Source organism: Rhipicephalus microplus, chromosome 9 (assembly GCF_043290135.1).
Source record: "Rhipicephalus microplus isolate Deutch F79 chromosome 9, USDA_Rmic, whole genome shotgun sequence".
Taxonomy (NCBI): domain Eukaryota; kingdom Metazoa; phylum Arthropoda; class Arachnida; order Ixodida; family Ixodidae; genus Rhipicephalus; species Rhipicephalus microplus.
In genome coordinates this window covers 92320475-92342471 of record NC_134708.1, presented here as the reverse complement: position 1 = coordinate 92342471, position 21997 = coordinate 92320475, and positions in this window count along the sequence as shown.

The window sequence follows — 21997 nt, the reverse complement described above, 5'->3', positions numbered from 1 at the left end:
AGCATCGCATACACACAGGTGAGGCCGACGCTGTTCACCGCCGTCCCTACAGAGTGTCTGCTTTTGAGTGGAGCATAATTCAGAAGGAGGTGAAAAAGATGCTAGCGAAGGACATTATTGAACCATCCTCCAGTCCGTGGGCATCCTCGGTTGTATTAGTTAAAAAGAAGGACGAATCGTGGCGATTTTGTGTGGACTATCGCCACCTTAACAACATCACCAAGAAAGACGCATACCCTTTGCCCCGCATTGACGACGCCCTTGATTGCCTCCATGGTGCCACCTACTTTTCTTCTATCGATCTTCGTTCTGGTTATTGGCAGATTGCCGTGGACCCCATGGACCGAGAGAAGACACGGCTTTTGTAACACCCGATGGCCTCTACCAATTCAAAGTCATGCCTTTCGGCCTATGTAATGCCCCTGCCACCTTTGAACGAATGATGGACTCCCTGCTCCATAGATTCAAGTGGTCTACGTGTCTTTGTTATCTGGATGACGTGACTGTGTTTGCTCCCACTTTTGAAGCGCACCTTGAGAGACTGTCGAAAATTCCTGATGTATTCCGTCTCGCCGGCCTTCAGCTGAATTCATCCAAGTGCCGGTTTGGTCGCCGTCGCATTACAATACTTGGACATATTGTTGACGCTTACGACGTACAGCCTGACCCAGAAAAAGTTCGAGCTGTGAAGGACTTTCCTGGGCCGAAAACCGCCAAAGATGTCCGCAGCTTTGTGGGGCTCTGCTCCTATTTTCGGTGGTTCATCAAGAACTTTGCGGAAATCGCTCGGCCCCTAACAGATTTACTCAAACCAGATGAGACGTTTACCTGGGGTCCCTCGCAAGCAGCAGCATTTTCCGACCTGACCACTTTGCTCACTTCTTCTCCTGTGCTGGCTCACTTCGACCCTACGGCACCGACCGAAGTGCGCACCGATGCCAGCGGTTACGGAATAGGCACTGTGCTGGCTCAGCGACAACGTGGGCAGCATCGCGTGATAGCTTATGCCAGCAGGCTGCTGTCCACCTCGGAGCGTAATTATTCCATCACAGAGCGCGAATGCCTAGCGCTGGTGTGGGCAGTCGCGAAATTTCGCCCTTACTTATACGGCCGACCATTTATAGTTCTCACCGACCACCACGCTCTCTGCTGGCTCGCCTCCCTCAAAGATCCCACAGGTCTCTCGCCCGCTTGGCACTCCGCCTTCAGGAGTATTCTTACACCGTAGTGTATAAATCAGGAAAACTGCACAAAGATGTGGATTGTCTGTCACGCTATCCTGTGGCCGACTGCGATCCTACGAGCACTGATTCTTTGGGCTGCGTCCTTTCCATCTCCCAGCTGCTTCATCTCGAGGACGAGCAGCGCCGCGATCCGGATATCAGCTGCTTAATACAACAGCTTGAATTTTCACCGCAAGACGCTTCTGTTCGCATGTTTACCTTAAAGGACCACACCTTATATCGGCGTAATTTATCGCCCAATGGTCACGACCTACTTCTGGTCATACCAAAGCACCTGCGTTCCACAGTCCTACGTGAGCGCCATGACGCGCCAACCGCGGGTCACCTTGGCGTCTCTCGCACATTAGACCGTGTTCGCCGCCGCTTCTACTGGCCTGGCCTTTCACGCTCTGTACGTCGTTATGTCAACGCTTGTGAAATTTGCCAGCGTCGCAAAAAGCCGTCGGGACTCCCTTCCGGATATCTTCAGCCCATCGACATCCCATCGGAGCCATTTTTTTTGTGTTGGTTTGGACTTTCTCGGTCCTTTCCCATCATCCGCCTCCGGAAACAAATGGGTCGCGGTGGCTACGGATTACACAACTCATTATGCAGTTACGCGAGCCATGCCAACAGCTGCGCTAGAGACGTCGCTGATTTTCTGCTACGCGATCTCGACATCGTACCACCCCCAGACAAACGGGCTTACAGAACGTTTAAACCGCACCCTGACAGACATGCTATCAAAATACGTCTCGGCCGACCATCGTGATTGCGACCTTGCACTACCCTATGTGACGTTCGCATACAATTCCTCCCGGCATGACACTGCTAGGTACTCGCCATTTTACCTTCTATTTGGACGCGAACCAACATTGCCGTTGGATACCTTCCTGCCAGCCGCTGCGCAGTCTACTTCTGAATATGCACGCGATGCTATTACCCGAGCTGACCACGCTCAGCGGCTTGGCGGCAGCAGAATAATGGCTTCCCAAGACTTGCAGAAGCATCATTACGACGAGCGGCATCGCGACGAATACTTTCCAACAGGTTCCCTCGTTTTTCTTTGGTCCCCTACGCGACATGCAGGCCTTTCAGAAAAACTTTTCTCTCGTTTCACGGGCCCATACCGCGTGCTTAGACGAGTGACCAACACTACATATGAAATTGTCCCTGATAATCCATCAACCTCTTCCACTCTGCTGTCAAGGGACATCGTCCACATATCAAGGCTCAAGCGTTACCACACTGCTCCTGCTGAGGCCCCGTAAACTTGCCGGGTCGGCACTTTTGCCGCCGGGGGTCGTGTTACGTGATTTCGTCTGACTGAAAGAGGGCATAGTGAGGCATACCCAAGAAAGGTGCCTCAGACTGGTAGTAAAGAAGTGGACGTTGTTAGTGAGCTGCGTTGTGGCTGCGCACTGACAGCTGTTCTTTTCCACGTAACAATATATATATATATATATATATATATATATATATATATATATATATATATATATATATATATATTGCTACAGTTCGACCATCGCAGAAGACGCGTGCAACAATTTGCGTACGGAACAGCCGCCACACAAATAGCAAGGAAGCCGCGCCATGGAACGCCACCCTGCACTCGCCATGACGCTACACCACGGAACCACCAGGATACTCGAGGGGCAGAGAAAGATACCGACGAAGCTGGAGTGAGCGAGCAAGAGACATTTTGGCTGACCATTTTTTTATTTTTGAGTTTACTGCCACAGCTTCGCCCTAAATAAATAGTTCAAACAGTAGCAGGTGCTATGTTTATTGATAGCATTCTGGTGGACGTGCTGGGTACGATTCCAAGCCCACCACTGGCAAGGAAGACACTCCCAGATCCTAGAAGATTGGAGTCAGCAGAATTAACACCTGTGCACCAACGCACAGGTCGCCGACTACGTGGTGGGCAGCCCGAGTATGGGCTCTAATTGACCCATCAAGACCTGTCGAGACCTCAAGCACAAGCCTCACTGCGATGGCCATCCAGTCAATGTCATCTCCATTGCACCTCATCGTGGTATCACCACGAACACCAGAGGTCTTCCATGGTGATATCTTTGAAGATGGCGAGGACTGGCTTGAAGGCTTCGAGCGCGTTGCACGTTTGAATGGTTGGGACGAAGCCCGAAAACCTCGTTACGTTTACGTCGCCCTGCAAGATTCGGCACGTACGTGGTTTGAGAACCACGAAGCGTCCTTGCTGTCGTAGGATGACTTCCGACAACAGCTAATCGCAACCTATCTGAACACGGACCGCAAAGAGAAGGCAGAGGCTGCGCTTCAGGCAAGGAACCAACGGAATAACGAGAGCGTGGCCATGTACATAGAAGACATGTCGCGGCTCTTCCGCCTAGCCGACCAAAACATGGCCGAAAAGAAGAAGTTGCGGCACCTAATGCTCGGAGTAATAGAAGAAATTTTTGCAGGCCTGGTGCGTAATCCACCGCGAACTATGGCGGAGTTCTGGTCCGAGGCAATGCCCATGAAAAGGACACTTCAACAACGTACGCGACTGTACAATGGAGACTTCGGCGTCTCTTCAGTCAGGGTGGAGTCAACAACCCTCGCCACCAATGTTGACGTCCTCCGGGAAATGGTTAGGGCCATCGTTAACGATCAGTGCCAGAAACTGCAACTCACCCAAAGTCCTCCAGCGATGCCCTCTATCGCGGACGTTGTACGTCAAGAATTGCGAAAAGCAAACATTCATTCAACCACAGACTCAGGTGCCCCACCACACTCAACTGGAACCTCAGCCAGCGCTGTCATACGCGCATGTCGTACGGCAAGACATCAGTCGCCCGAACTTTGGACAAGCTCCCGTTATGCCAACGACGTTTCTTTGCAGTACGCCACCACCGATGGCAGAAGCGAGACCCCGCAAAAGCGATATATGGCGCCGTGCAGACCGGCGGCCCCTCTGCTACACCTGTGAGGATGCAGGTCATCTTTGTTCGACATGCCACTACCATCGGGTGGGGCTACGTAGCGTACCAGTGAATGCACCCTGCCCTTGTAACGGTGAGCGCCCTTACGAGATCGAAGAATTTTTATTTTCGCGCTATGCCTCCGCAAACACTCAGCGACATGAATCGCGGTCAATTGCACCAATGCGCAATAGGTCGCCGAGTCCACGCCCATTATCTACTTTCCCGCGGTGTCGTTCGCCAAGCCCTCGACGGGAAAACTAGCACCAGCAATCTGTGGAGGCAGGGCCGCTGATTTTCGGAAAACTGAAAACCCTACAACGGTAACCGAATCAGACGGCATCACTGACACAATGACGGACAATCGCAGTAATGGTGACGCGACATCCTAGCTACAAGTCAGAATCGACGAGGTCGAGACCATAGCGTTAATAGACGCTGGTGCAGACTACTCAGTAATAAGTAGCGTGCTCGTAAAGAAACTGAAGAAAGTGCTCACTCATTAGACCGGACCACAGATACGCACCACCGGAGGGCACTTAGTCAACCCCGTAGGATTGTGCACAGCGAGGGTGGCAATAAGAGGCCTTGTGTACCTCTGGAGTTTTATTGTTCTCCCCGAATGTTTTCGTGAGGCAGTTCTGGGCATGGACTCCCTGCAAGCAAACAGTGCCATCATTGACTTGCAGAAATTCCAAGTTTCTTTCTCTACACAGAACGCTGCTGCCGTGTGTCAGCGCAGCAACCAATGGTTTCGTCTCTTCGTATTATGGATGAAGGTGTGACAGTGCCGCCCCGTAGCAGCGTGACAGTTTCTGTGAAAAGCGACGTTTTTCGTGAATATGCCGGATTAGCTGATGGAAATATCGAACTGCTACTCACAAAGGGGGTACGCGTGGCGAGAGGTCTAGTGAACCTGCGGAACGGATATACTGATGCGCTATTGACTAACTTTACCAACGAGGTACAGCATGTGGCAAAGGGAGCAACCATAGCATCACTTCATGACTACGTACAAGTCTCAGATATTTGCACCATAGAAAAAGTACCAACAGCGTCCTCAACAGTGGACCGTGTCCTCGAAAAAATTGATATTGACCGAGAGCTTTCATCTCTGCAGAAAGACCAGATTGTGGAGTTGATCAACTAATTCGCAGAGTGTTTTTCCTCTTCATCGAAAGTCGGACGTACACCTGTAGCAAAGCACCGCATTGTAATTGTAGGACATGTTAGACCAGTGTGTCAGCATCCATACCGAGTAGCTCCAAAAGAAAGGGAGGCAATAAAGAGAGAGGTACAGGAGATGCTCGGGGACGATGTGATACAGCCCTCCAAAAGCCTATGGGCATCGCCGGTAGTACTTGTGAAGAAGAAGGACATCATGCGGTTCTGTGTTGACTACAGAAAACTGAACCTCGTCACGAAGCGGGACTTGTACCCACTCCCACGATTCGACGATACGTTGTATAAATTGCGCAATGCTCACTTTTTTCATCGTTGCATATAAAGAGCGAGTACTGGCGAATAGAAGTCGATGAACGAGATCGGGAGAAGATGGCGTTTGTGACACCCGACGGACTCTACGAGTTCAAAGTACTGCCATTTGGCTAGTGTTCTGCTCCCGCTACCTTCCAGCGGATGATGGACACTGTGCTCTCCGGCCTCAAATGGCAGTCATGCCTTGTCTATCTTGATGACGTAGCAACTTTTTCCGCTACGTTCGAGCAGCACGTACAGAGATTAGGAACGGTAATGGACGCCATTCGCATGGCTGCACTTATGATCAAACACAAAAAGTGCCACTTTGGATTCCGGGAGCTTGATTCCTCAGGCATATTGTCCGATCTCACGGTGTCCACCCAGACCCGGCTAAGATCACTGCGGTTTAAAATTTCGCAAGGCCAAGGGATAAATCTCTATGCGACGTTTCCTGTGGCTTTGTGCTTACTCTAGGCGCTTCTTCGAAAACTTCTCCAAGATTGACGCGGCTTACGAAGGAAGGTGTACCATCCATCTGGCACCAACGCAAGAAGACACCTTCCCTGAGTTACGACGGCGTTTGCAGTCACCTCCCACACTTGCTCCTTTTGATAAAGATGCCAAAACAGACATTCATACGGACGCCAGCAACGTCGACCTCGGTGCTATTTTTGTTCAGTGGCAGAACGGGAAAGATAAAGGTAATGCTTACGCCAGCCGCACTCTGTCGAAAGGTGAGTACAATTAATCAGCTGAACGCTAGCTTCGAGCCACGGGCTGTCACAACTTCACTGCACATACAAGCCACCTCAATGTCTTCGATTCCACCAGGTGTTGGTCTTAAGATAGCATTCAGTTCGCAGACTGCCACATCGTCGTTGCACTACATGGTTTTCAACGACGCACCCAAGACGACATTCTGTAGGTCACGTGCCACGAACGAGTGTCGCCTCAACTTCGATTGCTGACGACAGTGTTCTTCCACTGGCGCAACTCAGTCGACTTGCCTCGACATCACCATCTCGTGTGCAAATGCTAACAGCCGTTCGAGAACTCACAGAAGGTTATGATATGTCCTAAAAAATGTCAACAGCTCTGTTCTCATGCGCCGTTGCCGCTTAAGTCTTCTCAACACTCCAAGCACGCGCATTCTTGTCGAAGGGTGACAGCTACTGTAACACTCGTGCAGTGCTCCCACTCTGCGCCCCCGTCACCAAGAAAACACATATTTATTTGACTACTCTTGAACGACGATATTGTCAGCCGAATAGATATAACATCAATTGTGATCAACACGCTATGACATCCTTACACAATGCTAAACAACACTCAACAACATGACAAACAAGGCGGTGTCGCTAACGCCTAACTCATCACGTGGGCCCACCGCAGACAGCCCGCGGTGCCGTCCATCGCAGACCCACCACTGGAGGTGACCGTCCATGCATACCCCACGCCAAAAAAGACTCGCATCGACTCTCTCGCCTACCACAAAGGCTTGCCTTCCGCCAGGGATCACCGCCGCCGCTAGCGCTGTACCAACCATGATGACGCTACGGACCACCAAAGATCTTGTTCAGACGAAGTCAAGTGAGATTACTTTTTACGCGCATCTCTGGCCCAGCGGTCCAGGCCCGACTGGTAAGTGGCATGCCATACAAACGCAAACGCAATTGCTGTGTCCCTTTCATCAGGCTCCAAATTTCTTGAGGTTACCGCGTCACCATCTATACTGGGGATTCCAAAGAAACAATCACATTGCGAATGTCTCCACATGCACAAATAGCATATGAAAGAACAGGCGACAGCTACCTCCCCGTTTTGTGAACGCAACAGCTCGCACAATAAACAGAAGATCTCCACCTGTCCTCTGCTCCACATTTAGCCCCGACCCCCGAAATGGATTCAGCCCCCATCAGTCACTCCGAATTTCTTGTCTAGGACTGTCGAGTGGCTATAGTTTGACAATGACTCATTATATACGAAGCCCTGTGGCGTTCTGTTGTGGCGAAGCAACTATACGGCAACAAAGTTCATGCAGGTGCACGGCGGCAAACGCCAGCCAGTAAATAAATCAGATATTTAAATTGCGGAGCAGGCGTTTACAGCATTTACGCCTCCATCAAAAAATGCAGCTGCTGCCGCCGGAATTAGATCCCACGACCTGCGGATCACCAGCCAAATACCTTAGCCACTAGACCACCACGACGAGATGATGTGTGTCATGTAACAACATGACTACATGCCGCGCTTACGATGTGCTTGCGGCCGTTTCGCTACCATACCTTATAGCGAATTTGGTATTACAGGACGTGAATAAATGACGAAGGTATGTGACTGGTGCAAACACAATAATCGTGAGATGCGTGTCAAGTAACAACATGGCTACATGCCAGGCTCATGATGCGCTCATGGCCGTTTTGATATCTTCACATACACCAATTTGGGTGTTACGTGACATCAATGAATGACAAGGGTTGTGAGGTCTTGAAACGGCGAGCGGCGCCACGCTCTTGGAGTGAACGGACACAGCAGACGCGGTCGAACCAAACCAAGAAAACACATATTTATTTGACTACTCTTGAACGACGATATTGTCAGCCGAATAGATATAACATCAATTGTGATCAACACGCTATGACATCCTTACACAATGCTAAACAACACTCAACAACATGACAAACAAGGCGGTGTCGCTAACGCCTAACTCATCACGTGGACCCACCGCAGACAGCCCGCGGTGCCGTCCATCGCAGACCCACCACTGGAGGTGACCGTCCATGCATACCCCACGCCAAAAAAGACTCGCATCGACTCTCTCGCCTACCACAAAGGCTTGCCTTCCGCCAGGGATCACCGCCGCCGCTAGCGCTGTACCAACCATGATGATGATAGTTGGGATCACTGCTCGGGAACACAATGCCACCTATCGCTCAATAGTTGTCCCCACTGAATTACGGCTTCTGTGTAGAACGTTCGTGTCACGCGGCGCAAACAACTTGACAGAAGGTTTCAGCTCCTCCACAAAGTTTATGACACGTCCAAGCATGATAATCGTGGCATGTGTGTAATTGGAAATCATGACTACAAGCTACGCTCATGATGTGCTCACAGCTGTTTTGCTAGCTCCACATTTACCTTCAAGTTTGGTATCACATGGCGTGCATGAACGATGACAGGTAAATGACAGGTCCAAACATGATAATCTTCATTTGCGTGACATGTGAAACATGATTACATGCTACGCTGATACCGTACTAGTGGTCGTTTCGCTAGCTCCACATAATCTAAACTTGGTATAAGATGACGTTGATAGACAACGAAGGTAAATGACACGTGTAAAGAAGATAATCATGATATACGTGTCATGTAGAACACGGCTACGTGCTACACGCATAGCGTGCTCTGGGCCGTTTCACCGGCTTCACTTATACAAAACTTTCTATCACGTGCCGTGAATTGACAAAGAAGGTAAATGACGCGTTTAAACATGATAATCATGATATGCGTGCCATGTGAAACAAGACTACATGCAACGCTCATAGGCCATGTGAAACAACACTACATGCGACGCTCATAGCTTGCTCGGGGCCGTTTCGCTAGGTCCACATATACAAAATTTATTGTCACGTGAAGTGAATAGACGACGAAGGTATATGACACGTTACAACATGATAATCATGACATGGAAGTCACGTACGGCGTAACTTACGTCCGCCTCATAACTTGTGGTGATTTTAAAGTAACATATTGTTACGGATGTGATGGGCTTGTTTACACTGAAAATTGTCAGCGCTGAAAATGTTACACTGAAAATATTCATCATTCGTGCTTCACATATATTTGATTCCCATTGCACTTGGGACCTTCCAATACTTTGTCATTTGATGTAGCAGCATAATTCCTCTGCCTCTCTGCTACAGCGCCGTAGATAGCGTTACCAGCTTGTCTCGTCTAGACCCAAATGGGCATGAGGTCGAGTCCTATTGATGAAGCATTTTTCTGGGATATCTGATTGTGCTGTCGTTTGCGATGCGAGCTTTGTGCCGCTTATATGTCAACGAAACCTCGGTGGACACCGCCGTGAAACAATTTAGTGCTAAAGGTTGTACAGCACTGCCTACTCACGATTACTCGACCTACACTGCTTTCCACCAATGTGTAGACATGCAGAATTATGGCGGTAATATGCTTCTACATACAGTCCTCATGTAAGTTGTTTACCAAAACTTGGAGTACTTGCACAAGCAGTTAAGCACGCATGTACTTGTGCGAAAATAGCGAAAAGTTGATCTTGCATTGACTGGTGGTGACGATGCAGTCTCTTTTTTTTATCCGTCATTCCCAGTTGAATTACTTCGGAACTAAATTCAGTGTATATTACCTAATACATGCATAATACACCATAGTGTAAACATGCAAGGAAACGTTGGAATTGCGAGTGTAATCATGCGGCACCAAGAAATGAGATTGGGTGTATCTAATTATTCAATATATTGGGCTTATGAAGCTGACTTTTCTACGCTATACTAAGGTGTACATCTTACCTTTCTTATGGACGCAATGGTACTACGACGTCGTTTATTTGGCGGCGGTTTTCTGAGAGAAATTGCTCTAAACAACTTTCAGGTGAAATCAGGCTCAAGAAAAGTTCACCGAAGAAAAGGTTTGGTGCCGAGGTCTCATTAGCGTGTACTAGATCATCATGGGATGAAGTACCACAAGAGGATTTTCCTGAAGAGAACAGTTCTGCATACTTATGAGACCATAAAGCGCTTGGCTACAAGGAGTGGGCGCCAGGGAAGAGCAATGACGCCACCGCTGATTGTTTGGTCTGCAGGGACCACTAACGTGACTGTATTCTAGAATACGAAGTTCACACTGCAACCTATGTCGATGCAATTTACGACTTCCTTCTGACTCTGTCTTGACTAGGCTAGAAATGCGACTTGTCGGTTGCGCAATTCCACACAAGGCAAAGGCCAATGCAGAAGAGCAACTAAAAAATAACACATGCTTTTAAACACTACAGGCACTGTAGAGTTAGGGCATGTGAAAAGAAGGTAGAGACCTGTTTCTATAAATTTTATTGCTGGTTGAAGGAAGAATTTGGCTTCGTCGAAACAGAATGTGCCCTTCATGATGATTACTTGAAACGCCTAAAAACCACGAACAGACATTGTTAAGTCACTTGGGAACCCCTACCTTCAGACGTGACAGTAAAAAAGATAACATAAATGAGGAAACCAATAACCATCGCAGAAATCTTGGTATTAGCCAGCGCCATCAGTAAACATGGTTCCGCGGTAGCGCGTTTCGGTTTGTTAAACATGTATGTCGTAACTTTCGGGGTTAAAAAGCCATTTTCCGTCCCATGTCAAGATCCTTGGCTGCTGCTATATTGACTTTTCAGCGGATACGATGCGAGCAGGGTGTGCTACGTCATCTGAACATAATCTCTTCAGTAACGTGGAGAGAGACTGCGTGAGTATGCGTAAAATGTTCGTAACTTTTTCGGTGTTACCGACAGTGCGCGTTGTATTCGCACGATCTGATAAACACTGCCATGAACTGATGAGCAACTTATGTACAGACAGTGCGCACGAAAATGGTGTACTTATGTGTACTTTCTAGCCAAGAGGTGCAGCCTCACTTGTGAAAAGCCTACCTAATTATCTTCAGCGCAACCGTAGTCATTCTATAATCTTGTGCTTATACAATGGGCAAGGCTTATACTCGCTAATGTGCCAAGGAAGCTAAGTTTTTTAATGAAGCTTTGCTATAGCGGACATATTTTGAATTTTCATAAAGGAACGCATTGGAACAACGCACGAAACTCCACAACATTACGGGGACGACGAATGTCAGCGTGCTTTATTTTAGGTGAAAAGAAAATAAAACACTCAGATAAAAAGTTCAATACTCCTACTTTCCTTCCCTAAGCAGCTCCTGACAATGGCGACCGTACACGGTGATAGGCCGTTGCTGTCGTACGAAACGGCGAAAGTATGCTTTACAGGCTAGATGGGTTCTTGCATGAATAGAAGAATTTCTCACACGGAGGTCAAAGTAGACATTGTCCCCTAGAAAGAAAAAGGCAATGTCACTTACAAAATAGAATGAACAGCGATTTTCAATTTCATATATAATATTTAAAAAAATATATATAAATATATATAGATAACGAAAGAAGTGAGTGTACACCTAAAAGCTCGTTTTTCTGTATTTACCTCAATATTTACGTGATCCATCTGACAATATTGCCAAGGAAAATATAGTACAGTCATTATGCCGAATTGTAATGTGTATGTCAAAAAAGAAACGTTGGTGAAAATATAACTTTTCGTGGGAAACAACCCACCCTGCGACTTTCAAGTGACGTGTTCGATTCTCTACCACTCAGCTACTATGGCGACCATCCCCTACTAACTTTCTTGTGTATTTAGGAAAACTTGATAGCTCAGTGGTAGAGCTATAACTTATCGTGAACAGTAACCAAACCTGCGACCTTCGAATAACCCGTTCGATGCTCTACCACTGAGCTGCCACGGCGGCTATCTCCTCGAGCACTTTTGTTGGGTTTATATGTGAATTTAAACGTGGGAGTGTCTGTCAGCGCCTCCTGTAGCCTTGGAGGTGAGTGTGGCACATTTTTATGAGCTTGTTTGGCATCACGTATCATGTGAACATATTACGAGCTAACAGCTGACCACTAGTCCCTCGTATACAAGCTCACAGCACCAAGTCTGCCAGTACGAGACCCTCGTTAATGAATAAGAGAAACAAGTGTATATTTAAGGCTCGTTTTTCCATGTACACAATATTAATGAGATACAACAGACAATATTGCCAAGGAATGAATGGGGAAAATTATTAGACCAAAGGTAACATAAATGCGAAGAAAGAAAAGTGGGTGAAAAGAGAACTTGCCGTGAGCAGGAAGCAAACCTGTGACCTTCGAATAACACGTTCGATGTCCTGCCACTGAGCTACCGTGGCGGCTTCCCCCATCATCTATTTATTGGGTTCATATTTGAATATAAACGTGGGAGTGTCAGCCAGCGTAGCCTTCGGGGTGAGTGCGGCACACTCTTAATGAACCTGTTTGGCATCACGTTGCACGTGAACTGATTATGAGCTGGCAGCCGACCAATAGACCCTCGTATACAACCTTACGGCGCCAAGTCTGCCAGTGCGATATATACATACATACATATATATATATATATATATATATATGTATATATATATATATATATATATATATATATATATATAACTGCAACGACATTTTGCCTGCATTCAACGCGCCCATCACCACGCGCACAGGGGGAACACGCGTGCCGTCTTGTGTTGCGCAGAGACAATGATGGCACGAGGAGCACCCAGCTGGACCCGGCTGATGTGCGCCACGCGCTCGGGACTTCTCTTGAAAAGGAAGAAGAAGGCGGACATCTTTGGTGTTCGACTGACCCGTTCTACGACCATAGTCTCACTTTGAGTTTTCGGCTTAGGTTCACCCTTTAATATATACGTTTTATACACCCCGAGTCCTTCAACATCGCTACATTTCTGGTGGACGTGCTGGGTAATGAATCAAAGCCCTACGAACGCAAGACAGTGCAGCCCCCACCACTAGCGAGTTGATCCTGAGGAGCTGACACCTGTGCATCAGATGAACATTCGCCGTCTTCGAGGTGATTCACCAGGATTCAGTCCACTCCACTTCACTCTGAGGGGAACTCAGTCAATGAACGCCACCACCAAGACGATCCAGGTAACACCGGCACACGTGGTGATCCCTCAGCCTCACCAGCCACCAGTATTTCATGGCGACTCGTATGAAGACGTACAACATTGGCTGAACCTCTTTGAGAGAGTGGCAAATTCGAACGGTTGAGACGAGAGAAACAAACTCCACCGCGTATATTTTGCTTTGGAGGACTTTGTAAAGGCGTGGTATGAGAACCATGAAACCTCCTATACAACCTGGGATGAATTTTGTCGACAAGCTCTGACTACTTATGCCAACACGGATCGCAAAAAAAGGCGCAGGTTGTGCTTGAAACCACAAACCAACTCACCTATCAAAGTGTCGCAATGTACATCGAGGACATGATCCGCCTGTTCAAGTGCGCAGATTCACTTATGACTGAAGATAAGAAGCTGGGCCACCTAGCGCGTGGGGTGAAGCAAGAGCTATTCGCTGTTGTCGTCCGCAACCCACCAAACAGTTGCGGAGTTACATACGGAAGCGACAGCAATCGAGAAAACGCTAGAACAGCGGGCTCGAGAGTACAATCGGGACATAAACTTCGCACCTGCCAATGTCTTCTCTGTAGGCCAGCGAAGTGACATGGACGCCCTGCGAAAACTCATCAGGTCGGTGATCAGAGTAGAGCTCAGCAAGTTGCAAGCACCTCACACTACAGCAACACTGTTGTCGACGTAGTACGAGATGAACTGAGTCGGATAATACGCGAGCTGGAGCGTGAGCCAAAGGCAATCCGACGCATCCCAACGTACTCTGAACTACTCAGACAACCCGCGGCGCACAGCAATGCAGCATTTGCGATGGCCGCTGCTTAACCACACACGGTACGCAACGCACCTCGTCTACTGGAACCGACAGCAATCTACATGTCACGAGCCCGTAGTGTAGCTCGCTGCGTGGATCAAATGCCCCGGAAAAAGTGACATCTGGCGTGACCATAAGCGAAGGCCTTTGTGTTTCTATTGCGGAAAGCAGGTCATCTGTATGGGTTCTGCCCTCACCGACAGGCAGGATTAAGGGGCTTTCCGTCATATGCACCATGTCCTCGAAACGATGAACGGCCAGCGGAGATCGAAGAGTACCTGCCCACGCGTCAGAGCCCACTCACTTCACGCCAACATTAGCCAAGATCACCGTCCCAAAGGCGTTACCGATCACCCACCCGCTTATTCCACGTGGCCTGGGCACCGTCCTGCAAGCCCACACCCGGAAAACGTAAGCGAGCGACCTATGGAGGTGAGGCTGCTGATAGCTACAGTTGCGAAGATCCTCTATCATGGTTTCGAGGTGATGATGCTATGTTTACAGAAGATAAGCACACTAGTGTGAAGATTACTTCAGATTTGCGGTTAAAAATAGACGGATACGAGCTGAATGCTTTAGTTGACACCGGAGCTGATTATTCGGTATCGAGACACAAATTAGCAAAGAAACTGAAAAAGGTTGTGAACAAATGGAGTGGGGCACAGATACAGACGGCAGGTGGCCACACTACTACGCCGCTTGGCAGATGCACCTTAAGGCTCGAAATGAGGGGCTTTACTTACGTTGCAGACTTCATCTTACGGCCAGAGTGTTCCAGGGAGCTTATGCTAGAAAGGAATTTTCAGCAAGCCAATGGAGCCGGAAATATTCTCCGCAGATTCAGTGTAACGTTTTCGACCGAACAAGCAATGTCGGTGGAGGAATCGGAAAAGCGACGTCTTACTGCCAAGCGCGTTGTTGATGATGACGTAACAGAGCCGCCACGCTGTAGTGTATTAGTGCTTGTCGAAAATAAGGCATTTTGTGACCACGAAGGAATAGCGGATGGAAATGTAGGGCTCTTTTTGAACAAAGGAATTTGCGTGGCGAGGGGCCTTGTTCACTGAAGGAACGGCCGCTCAGTTGTCCTTCTTACGAATTTCGGGAATGAATGTCAGCACATCGTGCAAGGTATGGCTATCGCCTATTTCAACGAGTTCTGCATGGCGACCGAACTATGCAGTTTAGCAACAGCGTCAACCACTCCACAAAAGACCTGCAACGTCGACGCATCAGTTAACATCAACCATAGGCTCCCATAATGTCAAAGGAAACAATTGTTTGCCCTTATAAAAGAATTTTTGGACTGCTTTTGAACGTCCTCTAAGGTGCGACGCACGGCTATTGCAAAACACAGGGTTATAACGGAAGAAGACACGAGAACGATTTGCCAGCACCCATATCGAGTATCGCAAAAGGAAAGAGTCGTCATCAAGAAAGAAGTGGAGGAGATGCTTTCAGATGACGTGATCCAGCCTTCCAGCAGTTCATGGGCGTCTTGTAGTGCTTGTTAAAAAGAAAATAACAGCCTTCGATTCTGCGTTGACTATCGGAAACTGTATAGCGTAACGAAACGGGATATATACCCTCTGCCGTGTATCGATGATACACTCGATCGACTACGGAGTGCAAAATACTTCTAGTCGCTATATCTCAAGAGCGGATTTTGGCAAATCGAGGTGGATGAGCGTGACTGTGAAAAGACGGCAGTCATAACCTCAGGTGGCCTCTACGAATTTAAAGCGCTTCCATTCGGCCTGTGCACAGCGCCAGCGACGTTTGAGAGAATAATTGACGCTTTCCTCGCGAGACTGAAATGGCAGTCCTGCTTGGTGTACTTGGATGACATTGTCGTATTTTCCGCTACATTTGACCGACATCTAGAGCGACTCCACACAACGTTAGAAGCCATTCGTTCAGCAGCCTTGACCATCAAGCCAGAAAAATGTCACTTCGGTTTTGAAGCGCTTCGATTCGTCGGACACGTCGTCAGCTCCGGAGGCATTCGTCCAGATTCCTGAAAGACAGCTGCTATCGTGAAGTTCCCGACACCCAAAGAGAAGAAGTCAGTACGTCGCTTCCTCGGTTTATGCGCGTACTATCGGCGATTTGTTGAAAATTTTTCGAACATTCCTGAACCACTTACTAGTCTAACAAAAGACGACGTGCCCTTTACGTGGGAAAGTGAACATCAGGGAAAATTAGATGAGTTAAGAACACGCCTGCAAGCATCTGCAGTCCTCACCCACTTCGATGAAACTACCGAAACTGATGTTCAGACCGATGCGAGTAACGTCAGCCTCGGAGCCATTTTAGTCCAGTGGCAAAACGGCCAAGAAAACGTTCTAGCGTATGCCAACCGCAAGCTTTCGAAAGCTGACACAACTTACTCTCCAACCGAAAGAGAGTGTCTCGCGGCCATGTGGGGCATAATTAAATTTTGACGACACCTCTGCGGTAGACCATTTCAAGCAGTCAGTGACCACCATTTCCTGTGTTGGCTGGTGAATCTTAAGGATCCCTCGGGCCGACAAGCAAGAAGGAGCCTTAGGCTACAATAGTACAATATTACTGTGGCATACAAATCTGGGAAAAAGCACAGCGATGCCGACTGTCTGTCACGCGCACCAGTGGAGACAAGTGAGCCGAAGGAAGAAGACTTCCCGTTTCTAGGTGTCGTCCAGGCACACAGAAATTGCTCAGCAGCAACAAAATGAACCCAGTTGCCTGCCGCTTATACAGCGTCCTTAAGGAGTCAATGTTAAAGTCCCGTGCACTTTATTTAGAGAACTACCTTCGTTTTGTCTTCAAGAAAGGGTGCTTTACAAGAGGAACTTCGAACCCCTTGGTAACAAGTTTTACTCGTTGTACCTGCACCTTTAGGAAACGAGATTCCACACACATGTCATGAGCAGCCAACAACTCGACATATGGGTGTGAGCCGCCCATTCGCCAAAATTCACCTAATATACTACTGGCCAAAACAGTTACCACCAGTTCAGCACTAAGTGTAAACTTGCCGAGAGTGTCAAAGACGCAAACTCCATCCGTGAAACCTGCAGGCCTCATCCAGTCAATAGAACTGCCGGATGCCCCATTCCAACAAGTGGGCATGGATCTCCTAGGCCCGTTTTTGAAATCGACTGCACGGAAGAAGTGGATAATCGTAGCCACGGACTATCTCACTCGTTACGCTGAGACTGACTCGCTGTAAGTGCAACAGCTCTCGAAGTTGTCAAGTTATTCATCAAAAAAATAGTCCTCAGACATGGTGCCCTCAGCGTCGTATTTACAGATTGTGGCATAGCTTTATTTTTACTGCAGACCTAAAGAAATGTCTGATGCGAATGACCGATATAGACCAGAGAAGAACTGCGGCATACCATCATCAAATGACCTAACGAAGCGCCTTAACAGAATTCTGACTGATATGCTTTCAATGTATGTCGATGTCGAAAAAAACAGTGGCAGAAAACATTGCCCTACATCCCGTTTGCCTATAATACAGCCGTTCAAAAAACAATGCAAGTGACACCATTTGAACTTGAATTCGACCGAACAGTCACCATTCCACTGGATGCCATGTTACCCCTGAATGATGAAAGCAGAAATCCACATGACCTAGACGACTTCTTGCATTGCAAAGAGCCGAGGAAGCACTTCAGATGGCGAGATACAGAATATGCCGCCAACAGTGTATTGACTCCTACCGGTACAATCAGCGTCGTACCGAAGCGCATTATCAGCCCGGTGACAAAGTATGGATATGGACCCTAGCGCATCACCATGGACTTTTTGAAAAACTTCTTAGCGGACACTTCGGGCCTTACGAAGTACTCCATTGTGTAAGCGATGTAATGTACTAAGTCAGATCCGCTATACGCTGGAGCTCAAAACGCCGCAACCCTACAGAGATTGTACATGTAATGCGGATGAAGCCTTACTATGGAAAATCATCGGAAAACCAGTGACGCCTACCAGGAATTTATTCATTGCCTGACGCATCGGGCCGATGCGTATGAGGAGGGGGATTATGCCGCGACATCTTGCCTGCATTCAAACATCACGCCCATCACCACGTGCAGAGGCACACATGCGCGTCACCTTGTGTTGCGCAGAGACGACCATGATGGCACGAGCACCCTGCTGGACCCGGCTGATGTGCGCCACACGCTCGGGACTTCTCTTGAAAATGAAGAAGGCGGACATTTTCGGTGTTCGACTGACACGTTCTACGACAATAGTCACTTTGAGGTGTGGGCAGAGGTTGGCCCTTCAATAAATAGGTTTTGTTTCACCACCGAGTCCTTCAACATTGCGATTATACATATATATATATATATATATATATATATTGAGCGTTATACGTGTACTTCAGCTTTTCATCTGTAAATACCCGTCATATTCGCTTAGGCCTTAAGAGCGGGGCTCTTGCTTCGGTAATAATCAAGAAGTCTGGCGGTGTCAACGTTCTATCACGAATGGTAGATTGTGCTGATCGGTCGCACAGTCCTGTGGCTATCCTCGTTCCTTCACGTCTTCTACTCCAATACACCCCTGGAGCTTTCTAGCGGTCACCGTTCAGCTTAAATGCACTAAGAAATGCCTCAAGGTGAGCCCTCTACTGCTAACGTTGGTCCATCTTCGAAATCTGTCCTTACAGAAGCCCCAAGCTGCTTGGTCACCCCAAAAAAGATGTCCTCGCCCTGTCTCGCTGTGTGAACAGCTCGAGGACGAAGGCTGACTGGGTGTGCTTTTGGTCGAAGGCATGGGCTGATTACATTAAATGATCTTGCGGTGCAGATCGCCACTACACTATCCGGATTCATGTCTGTGTGTCAGCGTCTTGATGAGCTACAAACGCTCTGTTCGAATCCTAACACATTCCATCTAGCTCAGCCGCAGACTGTGATCTGCGCGCGTTCATTTTTCATTATAGGAGAGGAACTACAAGTGCAAGCTGTGTCTTGCTCACTTGAGCTCAGGACGACGTCTTCTGCCAGTAGTCTCCACGATATAATCAGAGAACTTCCTGCATTAAGGTGTTCTCCTGGGCTTGTTCCAGACAATATTTTTACCTAACTTCAGCGTGTCGGCCACTTTGAACACCTTGCAAGGCTGCTCCTTGCTCTGATCGGGCTTCCTTGTAACAAACTCTGCCTCGCTGAGCGCGAGATGGCTGTCGATGTAAGTGGTCAATGATAGCGCTTGAAGTCGCTCATGTTACTCCGACGACTCTGGGAAGAACTTGCTGATAGTGAAGGACTTGTTCATTTTTTTGAACTGATAACACGCCAAATGCGCGAGATGTGATGGGCTATGTATGTCTTTACGAGAAGATGATATTGTAGTCGGCGTAACCAAGTGCCGTTGACGGAATGTTGGCTCGGTTTTTAGAAGTGACTATCTCGCGCGCTCGCCCAATGGTTGTCGTATAGTCTGTAGTAAAGAAGTTCGGGAGCGAGGCCTGATACAGAATTCAAGATATAAGCCACAAATCCCACCTTATAGCCTGTTCTGTGCTTCACACGTCGCGTTTCACCAAGTCGTCATAAGGGGCGTTGCAAAACACAGCTGCGCTACTGTAATTATTCGCTGTGGATGCCTTGTCTAAGTGGCACTCTTCACGAGATCCGTCATCGCTAGGGGTCAATGGTGCTGATGTAGATTAGTTGGGTACCAACAAACAGTATGAAAGCTCAAGCGGGGAGCTGCAGCGCCCAAATGCAGCCTCTGGCTCGTACTCTTTTCAACTTTGTCATCGGTGGCAGCAGGTTGGTGTGCGTGGCGGCAGAGAAGTGGGAGGGAGTCTGGCGAAATAAACTATGGACAATCTTCCGCAAAGGAACCCTGAAGGGATGCTTAGCAGCAGCGGTGCGCAAGGCATTGACCCGGTTAAAACGGACGTCGACGCGAGGGCTGCAAGAACGATTTGAAAAGAAAGTCGGTGTAGTGTTTACTGAAGTAAACGCTTTTTTAAAATTCAAGAACACCGCCGGTGGGACGCGTAAAGACGCTTGCGCTTGCCTTCCTTGGCTCGCGTCTTGTCGGTGTTACCCACGCGCCGCCTATATTTTCGAACTAGATTGGTATTATTGGCTCGCACCTTGACGGTGTCGCTGGTCTCCCACTGCCGACGCTTGCGTTCGGCTTCCCGTGCTCGTTCCTTCCCAGTGTTGACGTCACCATTCTGCGGGGGGGGGGGGGGGGGTTAATGATGCAAGTGGCATCATTAAACCCCTCCGCCCTCAACGTCGGCAACAGCCGAGAAAGGCGCGCAAACCCAAGTGGGAAGCATGCCGAGACGGCATCCCACCGTCGGCGCGATCACGCAAGAAGCAGCGCCACGCTGTCCACGTGGAGAGTTTTAGATCGGCGGGTTTACGAGTGAGCGGGCGAGCGGAGAGGGCAGCGGAGGGCGACCCGGTAAGAGATTATTGGGTCGCGTTCCACTGCCCTCTCCACTCGCCCGCTCGCCCGTAAACCCACCCAGCTAAAACTCATTCTCTTATCAGGTCGCGCCCGCTATCCTCTCCACTCACCCGCTTGCTCGTAAACCGCTCAGCTAAAACTCTACTGTCGGCGCCGAGAGATTCTCGAGGCGCACGTAGGGCACGCCCCTGCCGTCTTGTGGCTGTTTCTCGCCGACAGACGGCGAGAGGTGACCCTGTTGAGACGATGCCTACGGGAAGAGTGGGCTCGAGGGCTGCGAATGGTGGAGAGGGTGAAGAGCGGCAAAGCTGACTGGCGGTGAGCGTGAGGCAGGCGCGCGAAAGAGATGTCCCCGCACACTGCTACGAGGGCGTGAGCTACTTGGCACCGCACCAACATCTGCGGCGAAGAGAGTGGTGCGGATGGCGGGACTGCATTGCACAGGCTAGTCAAAGAGCTGCTTCGCATCTAAAACAGCAATAAGCTTTCAGCTTCAGTCTCCCTGTGCTCCTGCCGGAGGTCTCATACTGATATCATGCCAGGGCACCATATCGAAGGCGTCTGTGGTGAGTGACTAATTCTTCCAGGCCGTCCGGGCCTCGCCAGCTTCATGAGCGTTCGCGGTCGCCATCAAGTCGTCAGCGTCGACGTCGTAACCGCAGAACTCCCGGGAGTTCACAGACAGCATGCAAAGATGGGGTGGCTGATAAACACGAAGTCAGATAAAGAACAGCCGGCCTAGAGTATGACCGTAGTCCCTTGTCTCGCTCATAAAAATGGGGCTACGAACGTCAACTGAACAATCAAGCGAAATTGTCTTGTATCCGTGGGTCGTCGACGATTGGCAATTTTTCACCGACAGAATGCCGTTCATTCAGCTTCCTTCAGGATGGGGTCATCGACTCGACAACAATATCGTGTTTCCATCAAACCATCAATAGACGACGTTCATGCCTCCCTTAAAATTCTAGGGCATGACCATCGGCCACCATCGACCACCATGCAACCACTTCCCACTAAGGCTCACCAGCTCCTGATCTTTAGGAAAGTCGTTCACGCCTCACATGGTCTTCATGCTGTTTTCAACACTCTGCCAACACATGCGTCGCCAAGAAACGCCATCCTAGCTTCCTTCTTCGCGGGTCTCCACTGAATGAGTGATGCTCTGAGGCTGTGATTCCTGGTTTTCAGGCTTCACACCCGACAGCGCCGAGGACCTGCAGCTTAGGAACACGCAACTCTCGGGTGAGATTAGCGAACTGACAATGATGATAATGGAGCAAGTTCCTACCATCTCCAGCATTGCACGCCATCAAGGCCAAGTCAGATCCAGC